This window comes from Camelina sativa, chromosome 12 (genome assembly GCF_030686135.1).
Source record: "Camelina sativa cultivar CO46 ecotype springtype chromosome 12, ASM3068613v1".
NCBI lineage: Eukaryota > Viridiplantae > Streptophyta > Magnoliopsida > Brassicales > Brassicaceae > Camelina > Camelina sativa.
The window spans coordinates 26,829,586-26,842,987 of record NC_141891.1 but is presented as its reverse complement, the minus strand read 5'-3'; positions in this window follow the sequence as shown (position 1 = coordinate 26,842,987).

The following is a 13,402-nucleotide window of genomic DNA, read 5'->3' as shown; positions in this document are numbered from 1 at the left end:
TAGCTGTTTACAGCTACTAAGCAATGTTTTCTTGGTTTTAGCCTGTTTTGGGACAAAATGGTTATAAGTGGCTTTTAAACTCTCCACATCTATCTCAAACTCTTATAATTAGTTAGTTGCATTGGATTAAGACACATTTTAACCCCAGAAACACTAACATAGCTGTTTACAACTTCTAAGCAATGTTTTCTTGGTTTTAGCCTGTTTTGGGACAAAATGGGTATAAGTGGCTTTTAAACTCTCCACATCTATCTCAAACTCTTATAATTAGTTAGTTGCATTGGATTAAGACACATTTTAACCCCAGAAACACTAACATAGCTGTTTACAACTTCTAAGCAATGTTTTCTTGGTTTAAGCCTGTTTTGGGACAAAATGGGTATAAGTGGCTTTTAAACTCTCCACATCTATCTTAAACTCTTATAATTAGTTAGTTGCATTGGATTAAGACACATTTTAACCCCATAAACACTAACATAGCTGTTTACAGCTTCTAAGCAATGTTTTCTTGGTTTTAGCCTGTTTTGGGACAAAATGGGTATAAGTGGCTTTTAAACTCTCCACATCTATCTTAAACTCTTATAATTAGTTAGTTGCATTGGATTAAGACACATTTTAACCCCATAAACACTAACATAGCTGTTTACGGCTTCTAAGCAATGTTTTCTTGGTTTTAACCTGTTTTGGGACAAAATGGTTATAAGTGGCTTTTAAACTCTCCACATCTATCTCAAACTCTTATACTTAGTTAGTTGCATTGGATTAAGACACATTTTAACCCCATAAACACTAACATAGCTGTTTACAACTTCTAAGCAATGTTTTCTTGGTTTTAGCCTGTTTTGGGACAAAATGGGTATAAGTGGCTTTTAAACTCTCCACATCTATCTCAAACTCTTATACTTAGTTAGTTGCATTGGATTAAGACACATTTTAACCCCAGAAACACTAACATAGCTGTTTACAACTTCTAAGCAATGTTTTCTTGGTTTTAGCCTGTTTTGGGACAAAATGGGTATAAGTGGCTTTTAAACTCTCCACATCTATCTTAAACTCTTATAATTAGTTAGTTGCATTGGATTAAGACACATTTTAACCCCATAAACACTAACATAGCTGTTTACGGCTTCTAAGCAATGTTTTCTTGGTTTTAACCTGTTTTGGGACAAAATGGTTATAAGTGGCTTTTAAACTCTCCACATCTATCTCAAACTCTTATACTTAGTTAGTTGCATTGGATTAAGACACATTTTAACCCCATAAACACTAACATAGCTGTTTACAGCTACTAAGCAATGTTTTCTTGCTGTTAGCCTGTTTTGGGACAAAATGGGTATAAGTGGCTTTTAAACTCTTCACATCTATCTCAAACTCTTATACTTAGTTAGTTGCATTGGATTAAGACACATTTTAACCCCAGAAACACTAACATAGCTGTTTACAACTTCTAAGCAATGTTTTCTTGGTTTTAGCCTGTTTTGGGACAAAATGGGTATAAGTGGCTTTTAAACTCTCCACATCTATCTTAAACTCTTATAATTAGTTAGTTGCATTGGATTAAGACACATTTTAACCCCATAAACACTAACATAGCTGTTTACGGCTTCTAAGCAATGTTTTCTTGGTTTTAACCTGTTTTGGGACAAAATGGTTATAAGTGGCTTTTAAACTCTCCACATCTATCTCAAACTCTTATCCTTAGTTAGTTGCATTGGATTAAGACACATTTTAACCCCATAAACACTAACATAGCTGTTTACAGCTACTAAGCAATGTTTTCTTGCTGTTAGCCTGTTTTGGGACAAAATGGGTATAAGTGGCTTTTAAACTCTCCACATCTATCTCAAACTCTTATAATTAGTTAGTTGCATTGGATTAAGACACATTTTAACCCCATAAACACTAACATAGCTGTTGACAGCTTCTAAGCAATGTTTTCTTGGTTTTAACCTGTTTTGGGACAAAATGGTTATAAGTGGCTTTTAAACTCTCCACATCTATCTCAAACTCTTATAATTAGTTAGTTGCATTGGATTAAGACACATTTTAACCCCATAAACACTAACATAGCTGTTTACAGCTTCTAAGCAATGTTTTCTTGCTGTTAGCCTGTTTTGGGACAAAATGGGTATAAGTGGCTTTTAAACTCTCCACATCTATCTCAAACTCTTATAATTAGTTAGTTGCATTGGATTAAGACACATTTTAACCCCATAAACACTAACATAGCTGTTTACAGATTCTAAGCAATGTTTTCTTGGTTTTAACCTGTTTTGGGACAAAATGGTTATAAGTGGCTTTTAAACTCTCCACATCTATCTCAAACTCTTATAATTAGTTAGTTGCATTGCATTAAGACACATTTTAACCCCAGAAACACTAACATAGCTGTTTACAACTTCTAAGCAATGTTTTCTTGGTTTTAGCCTGTTTTGGGACAAAATGGTTATAAGTGGCTTTTAAACTCTCCACATCTATCTCAAACTCTTATACTTAGTTAGTTGCACTGTATTAAGACACATTTTAACCCCATAAACACTAATATAGCTGTTTACAGCTACTAAGCAATGTTTTCTTGGTTTTAACCTGTGTTGGGACAAAATGGTTATAAGTGGCTTTTAAACTCTCCACATCTATCTCAAACTCTTATACTTAGTTAGTTGCATTGGATTAAGAAACATTTTAACCCCATAAACACTAACATAGCTGTTTACAGCTACTAAGCAATGTTTTCTTGGTTTTAGCCTGTTTTGGGACAAAATGGTTATAAGTGGCTTTTAAACTCTCCACATCTATCTCAAACTCTTATAATTAGTTAGTTGCATTGGATTAAGACACATTTTAACCCCATAAACACTAACATTGCTGTTTACAGCTTCTAAGCAATGTTTTCTTGGTTTTAGCCTGTTTTGGGACAAAATTGTTATAAGTGGCTTTTAAACTCTCCACATCTATCTCAAACTCTTATACTTAGTTAGTTGCACTGGATTAAGACACATTTTAACCCCATAAACACTAACATAGCTGTTTACAGCTACTAAGCAATGTTTTTTTGCTGTTAGCCTGTTTTGTGACAAAATGGGTATAAGTGGCTTTTAAACTCTCCACATCTATCTCAAACTCTTATAATTAGTTAGTTGCATTGGATTAAGACACATTTTAACCCCAGAAACACTAACATAGCTGTTTACAACTTCTAACCAATGTTTTCTTGGTTTTAGCCTGTTTTGGGACAAAATGGGTATAAGTGGCTTTTAAACTCTCCACATCTATCTTAAACTCTTATAATTAGTTAGTTGCATTGGATTAAGACACATTTTAACCCCATAAACACTAACATAGCTGTTTACAGCTTCTAAGCAATTTTTTCTTGGTTTTAACCTGTTTTGGGACAAAATGGTTATAAGTGGCTTTTAAACTCTCCACTTCTATCTCAAACTCTTATACTTAGTTAGTTGCATTGGATTAAGACACATTTTAACCCCATAAACACTAACATAGCTGTTTACAGCTACTAAGCAATGTTTTCTTGCTGTTAGCCTGTTTTGGGACAAAATGGGTATATGTGGTTTTTAAACTCTCCACATCTATCTCAAACTCTTATAATTAGTTAGTTGCATTGGATTAAGACACATTTTAACCCCATAAACACTAACATAGCTGTTTACAGCTTCTAAGCAATGTTTTCTTGGTTTTAACCTGTTTTGGGACAAAATGGTTATAAGTGGCTTTTAAACTCTCCACATCTATCTCAAACTCTTATAATTAGTTGGTTGCATTGGATTAAGACACATTTTAACCCCATAAACACTAACATAGCTGTTGACAGCTTCTAAGCAATGTTTTCTTGGTTTTAGCCTGTTTTGGGACAAAATGGTTATAAGTGGCTTTTAAACTCTCCACATCTATCTCAAACTCTTATACTTAGTTAGTTGCACTAGATTAAGACACATTTTAACCCCATAAACACTAACATAGCTGTTTACAGCTACTAAGCAATGTTTTTTTGCTGTTAGCCTGTTTTGGGACAAAATGGGTATAAGTGGCTTTTAAACTCTCCACATCTATCTCAAACTCTTATAATTAGTTAGTTGCATTGGATTAAGACACATTTTAACCCCAGAAACACTAACATAGCTGTTTACAACTTCTAAGCAATGTTCTCTTGGTTTTAGCCTGTTTTGGGACAAAATGGGTATAAGTGGCTTTTAAACTCTCCACATCTATCTCAAACTCTTATAATTAGTTAGTTGCATTGGATTAAGACACATTTTAACCCCATAAACACTAACATAGTTGTTTACGGCTTCTAAGCAATGTTTTCTTGGTTTTAACCTGTTTTGGGACAAAATGGTTATAAGTGGCTTTTAAACTCTCCACATCTATCTCAAACTCTTATAATTAGTTAGTTGCATTGGATTAAGACACATTTTAACCCCATAAACACTAACATAGCTGTTTACAGCTTCTAATCAATGTTTTCTTGGTTTTAACCTGTTTTGGGACAAAATGGTTATAAGTGGCTTTTAAACTCTCCACATCTATCTCAAACTCTTATACTTAGTTAGTTGCATTGGATTAAGACACATTTTAACCCTATAAACACTAACATAGCTGTTTACACCTACTAAGCAATGTTTTCTTGGTTTTAGCCTGTTTTGGGACAAAATGGTTATAAGTGGCTTTTAAACTCTCCACATCTATCTCAAACTCTTATAATTAGTTAGTTGCATTGGATTAAGACACATTTTAACCCCATAAACACTAACATAGCTGTTTACAGCTACTAAGCAATGTTTTCTTGCTGTTAGCCTGTTTTGGGACAAAATGGGTATAAGTGGCTTTTAAACTCTCCACATCTATCTCAAACTCTTATAATTAGTTAGTTGCATTGGATTAAGACACATTTTAACCCCAGAAACACTAACATAGCTGTTTACAACTTCTAAGCAATGTTTTCTTGGTTTTAGCCTGTTTTGGGACAAAATGGGTATAAGTGGCTTTTAAACTCTCCACATCTATCTCAAACTCTTATAATTAGTTAGTTGCATTGGATTAAGACACATTTTAACCCCATAAACACTAACATAGCTGTTTACGGCTTCTAAGCAATGTTTTCTTGGTTTTAACCTGTTTTGGGACAAAATGGTTATAAGTGGCTTTTAAACTCTCCACATCTATCTCAAACTCTTATACTTAGTTAGTTGCATTGGATTAAGACACATTTTAACCCCATAAACACTAACATAGCTGTTTACAGCTACTAAGCAATGTTTTCTTGCTGTTAGCCTGTTTTGGGACAAAATGGGTATAAGTGGCTTTTAAACTCTCCACATCTATCTCAAACTCTTATAATTAGTTAGTTGCATTGGATTAAGACACATTTTAACCCCATAAACACTAACATAGCTATTTACAGCTTCTAAGCAATGTTTTCTTGGTTTTAACCTGTTTTGGGACAAAATGGTTATAAGTGGCTTTTAAACTCTCCACATCTATCTCAAACTCTTATAATTAGTTAGTTGCATTGGATTAAGACACATTTTAACCCCATAAACACTAACATAGCTGTTTACAGCTTCTAATCAATGTTTTCTTGCTGTTAGCCTGTTTTGGGACAAAATGGTTATAAGTGGCTTTTAAACTCTCCACATCTATCTCAAACTCTTATAATTAGTTAGTTGCATTGGATTAAGACACATTTTAACCCCATAAACACTAACATTGCTGTTTACAGCTTCTAAGCAATGTTTTCTTGGTTTTAGCCTGTTTTGGGACAAAATTGTTATAAGTGGCTTTTAAACTCTCCACATCTATCTCAAACTCTTATACTTAGTTAGTTGCACTGGATTAAGACACATTTTAACCCCATAAACACTAACATAGCTGTTTACAGCTACTAAGCAATGTTTTTTTGCTGTTAGCCTGTTTTGTGACAAAATGGGTATAAGTGGCTTTTAAACTCTCCACATCTATCTCAAACTCTTATAATTAGTTAGTTTCATTGGATTAAGACACATTTTAACCCCAGAAACACTAACATACCTGTTTACAACTTCTAACCAATGTTTTCTTGGTTTTAGCCTGTTTTGGGACAAAATGGGTATAAGTGGCTTTTAAACTCTCCACATCTATCTTAAACTCTTATAATTAGTTAGTTGCATTGGATTAAGACACATTTTAACCCCATAAACACTAACATAGCTGTTTACAGCTTCTAAGCAATGTTTTCTTGGTTTTAGCCTGTTTTGGGACAAAATGGTTATAAGTGGCTTTTAAACTCTCCACATCTATCTCAAACTCTTATACTTAGTTAGTTGCACTGGATTAAGACACATTTTAACCCCATAAACACTAACATAGCTGTTTACAGCTACTAAGCAATGTTTTCTTGCTGTTAGCCTGTTTTGGGACAAAATGGGTATAAGTGGCTTTTAAACTCTCCACATCTATCTCAAACTCTTATAATTAGTTAGTTGCATTGGATTAAGACACATTTTAACCCCATAAACACTAACATAGCTGTTTACAGCTACTAAGCAATGTTTTCTTGGTTTTAGCCTGTTTTGGGACAAAATGGGTATATGTGGTTTTTAAACTCTCCACATCTATCTCAAACTCTTATAATTAGTTAGTTGCATTGGATTAAGACACATTTTAACCCCATAAACACTAACATAGCTGTTTACAGCTTCTAAGCAATGTTTTCTTGGTTTTAACCTGTTTTGGGACAAAATGGTTATAAGTGGCTTTTAAACTCTCCACATCTATCTCAAACTCTTATAATTAGTTGGTTGCATTGGATTAAGACACATTTTAACCCCATAAACACTAACATAGCTGTTTACAGCTTCTAAGCAATGTTTTCTTGGTTTTAGCCTGTTTTGGGACAAAATGGTTATAAGTGGCTTTTAAACTCTCCATATCTATCTCAAACTCTTATACTTAGTTAGTTGCATTGGATTAAGACACATTTTAACCCATAAACACTAACATAGCTGTTTACAGCTACTAAGCAATGTTTTCTTGCTGTTAGCCTGTTTTGGGACAAAATGGGTATAAGTGGCTTTTAAACTCTTCACATCTATCTCAAACTCTTATAATTAGTTAGTTGCATTGGATTAAGACACATTTTAACCCCTGAAACATTAACATAGCTGTTTACAGCTTCTAAGCAATGTTTTCTTGGTTTTAACCTGTTTTGGGACAAAATGGTTATAAGTGGCTTTTAAACTCTCCACATCTATCTCAAACTCTTATACTTAGTTAGTTGCATTGGATTAAGACACATTTTAACCCCATAAACACTAACATAGCTGTTTACAGCTACTAAGTGAAACAACCCTTCCCGTTTTTTTTTTATACCTTAAATTACTAGTGGTCCCATACCCACTAACAACCTAACAACAAAACAATAACCGCAGATAACCAAATAAAACAATTCCATTAATCCAAGAAAATTCCAACATAAATATTCCAAACAAAAGAACAACCAGAAGCTAACATCCTACAATGTTCCAATGACCTAATCTAGCAACCTAACACCAGCTAGACCACAATCAATCAAGCCTCTAGAACATCCTCCTCCTCATCGCCTTTGATTCCACGATCACACTTTGCCTTTACCTGCACACCACAAACAACAATTGAGATGCGTAAGTATTATCATAAATACTTAGTGAGGCCGTCCTCCCATCTACTGGGTTATACACACAAGCATATGAGACCTTCAAGTTTAAGCTAAACAAACAACACACAACAATACATCAAACCAGAAAGTCAAGTCCCGACTGAGACCAGTGTCGACCGATGCCTCACGGTGTCGATCGATGCTACAAACAATGGTGTCGACCGATGCTAAACAGTGTCGACTGATGCCACTCCAAATGGTGTCGACCGATGCTTCCAAGTGTCGATCGATGCCTCCTCTGCAGACACGATCTGCGCGAAACCGACCATCGAACTCTCCTTCCCAATCATCTCGAATCCGTCTCAAACTCACCCAATTACCTCAGAAATCACTGGGAATCACAAAAACAACGAACCCAAGCAACAAAACAACACAAACAGCAAAGAAAACACACAAACAAGAGAGATCTCATGCTTAGATCAACCATGGTCAAGCACTCACCTCAAGTACAGGAAGATTGGATTGAGAAACGTGGAAAACAACACCTCCAGAAGCTCCCCCTTCGTTTCCAGCAACAGATAACCCTCCTACAGCCTCAGATCTCTCCAAAATCCCAAGAACAAGCCCAGAAAACTCAGAAACGTTTTCTCTCTTTTCTCTCTTTCTCTTTCTCTCAAAAGCGGCGACTACCAGCAAAATAACACGACCTAGGGTCGTTTTCCCCTTTTACACACGATTTTAGGGATTTTAATTGAACCAAACCGAACCAATCGACAATTAAAACAAACCCGACCAAACCGGAACACATGGTGTCGATCGATTCCACCAAGGGTGTCGATCGACACCCACACCAAAAATACACAAATTGGTTCGCGGGCGTTACAATTCTCCCCCACCAATATGGATTCGTCCCCGAATCCCGCAATACCGTCCATCTGCCAAGGACCTCCGTGCCCCCGTCTGCACGGCCCGCACGTCCCCAGACCGGACTAAACACCGTCAGCCAAGGTTTCCCGTGCCACTGTCGCAACAGCCCGCACACCTCCGACTGACCCTCGAGGTCTCCCTCTAGCCAATATACTCGCATCATAAACACTATTTGCTCACAACTCAGTGCTTCCCCCGTCCGTGGTCGCAACCAACGAATCATGCCGGCTCGCTATCAGGCCAACCGCCTTAAGCTACGGCATCCAGGAAGTCACTCCCACACACACACTCCCCCCGCTCTCAGGTCGCAACCTTCGAGTCATACCGGCTCACTGCCAGGCCACAGCCTGCAGCTACAGTATCCAGGGAGTCTCACACACCCACTCCCCCCGCTCTCAGGTCGCAACCCTCGAGACATACCGGCTCACTGCCGAGCCGCGGCTCACAGCTACGGTATCCAGGGAGCCTCACATATCCCGCTCTTGGGTCATCACCCTCAAGCGCGCTCTCGGATCGTCATCCGAAGCAACATACCACTCCCACTCTCTGGCCACAAAGTCCATCGAGCTATCGGTATCACGTGAGTTGGGCCCGCACGGCCTTGAGCAAAAACAGACACTGATGCCAACGAGTATCTCCCGGCTAGATCTACCTCAACATTTCCACAAAACTTTCCCTTTTTAGAAACTTTCTATTTATGGAAACCTTCCTTTTGTGGAACTTTTCTATTTATGGAAACTTTCCAAAAATAGAAACCCAAGCTATTTCTCTTTTCCCATGACAACAACAGTCAAACATAAAGAAAAATACTCATCTTATTAATCTCAAAAATGTCATAATCGTTACAATCTCAACGAAATTACATCAGAAAAACCAAAAATACAACAACCGGAGCCAACAACCCGCATCCCGAGCACCACCTCATCTTGATACTTAGTCGCACAACTAACCACTCCTAAGCGACCAAATATCAAGAGAGATGGGCTGGAATACTCCGTACCCGCTCCAGCCACGGACTACAACTCGGACCCGGCTAGACAAGCTCAAGTCGCGGTCTGCTTCTCAAACCACTTCTTAAACCTTGCCTTCATCCTCGCCTCGGGCTCCCAAGTCTGCTCCTCTACTCCGTCACAGTCCCACAGGACTCTCATCAAAGGAATCTTCTTCTTCCGAAGTTCCTTGACTCTCCTCTCGAGCACCCTCACTGGTCTCGCCTCTAAAGTCATGTTAGGCTGAAGATCCTCAGGAATCTTAGCCAACAACTGATCACCCTCGTGAAGACACTTCCTCAGCATCGACACATGAAATACCTTGTGGAACGCACGCATAACCTCAGGCAACTCCAACCGGTATGCCACTGGTCCCACCCGCTCAACCACTCTGAACGGACCCATGTACCTCGGACTCAACTTAGTCTCTGTCAATGACCTGTTCGGACCCCGCAACATGGCCATCTTGAGGTACACTCTATCACCAACCTGAAACTCAAGATCCTTTCTCCTCTTATCAGCATAGCTCTTCTGCCGATCCTGAGCCTCCTTCATGTTCAGCCTCAAAACCCGAATCTTCTCCAAGGTCTCCTGAACAAAATCTGCACCAAATATGCTCCTCTCCCCCACCTGAGTCCAACATAAAGGTGTACGACACGGCCTCCCATACAAGGCCTCATAAGGAGCCATCCCAATACTAGCCTGGTAGCTGTTGTTATAAGCAAACTCCACCAAGCTCAAGTGATCTGCCCAATGACCACCCCAATCCAGCACACACATCCTCAATAAATCCTCCAAAATCTGGATCGTCCTCTCTGACTGACCATCAGTCTGAGGATGATAGGCTGTGCTCATATGCACCTTCGTGCCCATCTCCGCCTGAAATGCCTTCCAGAACACCGAGGTGAACTTGGAATCTCTATCAGACACAATACTAGCAGGCACACCGTGCAATCTGACTATCTCCCTCACGTACTTCTTGGCCAAAACCGCTGCTCCATCAGTTTTCTTGATGGCCAGAAAATGCGCAGACTTAGTCAAACGGTCCACAATGACCCAAATAGCATCAAACGTCCTCGACACAGGCAAACCTACCACGAAGTCCATCGTGATCAAATCCCACTTCCACTCTGGAATGGGTAAACTCTGTAATAAACCACCAGGAACCTGATGTTCCGCCTTCACCAGCTGGCAAGTATCACACTTTGCCACCCAGTCAGCTACGTCCTTCTTCATCCCGACCCAGTGATAATACCGCTTGAGGTCACGGTACATCTTGGTCGCTCCTGGATGAATAGAGAACTTGCTCGAATGAGCCGCTCTCAGTATTTCCTGCCTCAAATCCTCACCCTTGGGCACACAGATCCGACCATGCACAAGGATAGTACCATTAGCAGAAACCTGATACTCTGCACCCGCAGCCTTAGAGGCATTCACCAGCCCCTCATCACTCTCCTGAGCTAACCTCACTCTGCTCAACAAATCTGCTCTATCAACTGCCTCCAAACCCAAAGGTTCCTGTGAGATAGCACACAAACTCAATGCACTAATCTCACCTACCAACACCTCCATATCCTGCTCCTGAGCCGAAGCCACCCGCTTCCGACTCAAGGCATCTGCAACCAGATTAGCTTTACCAGGATGGTAAGCTATGTCCAAATCATAATCCGCTACTAACTCCATCCAACGCCTCTGCCTCAAATTCAGCTCAGGCTGAGTAAAAATGTACTTCAGACTCTTGTGATCTGTAAATACCTGTACCTTCCCACCATACAGATAGGATCTCCAAATCTTAAGAGCAAAGATCACTGCTGCCATCTCCAAATCATGGGTAGGATAATTAGCTTCATGCTTCCGCAACTGCCGCGAAGCATAGGCTATAACCTTCCCCTGCTGCATAAGTACACAACCCAACCCCACTCTAGAAGCGTCTGTATACACAACATAAGGCTCGTCCTGCTCAGGCGGCGTGGTAGTCAACATCTGCTTGAGACTTGCAAAACTTGCCTCAAACTCTGGTGACCACACAAACGGGACATCCTTCCCTGTAAGCTTAGTCATCGGCTGAGCCATACTCGCAAAACCCCGAACAAACCTCCTGTAGTAACCTGCTAACCCCAGGAAACTCCGAATCTCAGTGGCACTCTGCGGCCTCGGCCACTCCCTGATGGACTGAATCTTCTCTGGATCCACTGAAACTCCCTCAGCTGAAACAATATGACCCAAGAACCCCATCTCACGCTGCCAGAAACTGCACTTACTCAGCTTAGCAAACAACTTCTGCTCCCGCAGCTTCTCCAACACTGCTCTCAAATGCACTGCATGCTCCTCAGGACTCTTAGAATATACCAGGATGTCGTCGATGAAAATGATGACTGACACGTCCAGAAACTCCTGGAACACGCTGTTCATCAATCTCATAAACGCAGCTGGCGCGTTTGTCAACCCAAACGGCATCACCACAAACTCATAGTGCCCATATCTCGTCCTGAAGGCTGTCTTCCTCACATCTGCCTCATGAATAGGGATCTGATGATAACCTAAAGCCAAGTCGATCTTGGAGAACCAAGTAGCACCCCTCAACTGATCCAACAACTCATCAATCCTCGGGAGAGGGTACTTGTTCTTCACAGTAACTCGGTTCAAACCCCGGTAGTCAATACACAACCGAAAACTCCCATCCTTCTTCTTAACAAACAACACCGGAGCTCCCCACGGTGAACAACTAGGACGGATAAAACCCTTGCCCAACAAATCCTCCAGCTGCTTCTTCAGCTCTGCCATCTCTGCTGGAGCCATCCTGTAAGGAGCCTTGGATAACGGCATCGTTCCCGGTTCCAGCTCTATGGTAAAAGGATCCGACCGAGATGGTGGTAATCCCTGCAATGACTGGAACACATCCTCAAAGTCCTCCACAACCAGAATACCGCTAACCGTAGACTTCCCCACTGACTCTGGCATAGATATAGTAACCAGATAGGCCTCACGGCCCTTCTCGATCATCTTCCCTGCCTGAACGGTTGAGATCACGAGACTCCCCGAAGTCGGTCTAATACCCTGAAAAACCAACTTCCCTCTTGGACGCTCAAACTCCACTCTACCCCGATAGCAATCCAAATGCACCTTATGCCGATGCAACCAATCCATACCAAGGATAACGTCATACAACTCCACTGGACTGATAAGCAAATCCGCTGGCCACGACTCTCCTGCGATCTGAATATCAACTCCTCCAGCTCGTCCAATAACCCTCAGAAACTTGCCTCCAGCAACTCTGACAACTCCTGAACGCTCTCCAGAATCCCCACTGATCCCCGCACTCATGGCACACTCCGGAGTAATGAAGCTATGAGAAGCTCCAGAATCAAACATAACATGGGACTTAAACCCGCCCACCAACAAGGTCCCTACACAAACCTCATGTGTTGAGAACCTAACACTTGACCACAAACAAAAACAAATATAATCTGAACTATTGAATTGACTAAGTTCGAATCTCAGAAGTTATACCTGTGATCGCTCCTGCACTAGTGCCACCGGGCTCCTGGGTCGAGTACACCTGAGTCGTCGGCTCAATCCAACCCACCGGCTGCACACCGTGCTGCACACCCTGCTGCACCCCTGGCTGAGCTCCAGCCTGCAACACTGCTACTGCCCTCTGCTGCAACTTGGGACAACGAGGCTTGATATGCCCCGTCTCTCTGCAGTAGTAACACACCCGAGTATCTGTCCGCGGCTCCGTCACCGCCCGCTGCTATGTCACTGCCCGCTGCTCACCTCTCTGTGGACAGCTAGACACCTTGTGGTCCCTACTACCACACCCAAAGCATTTCGCACCCCCGTGCCTCGATCTCTG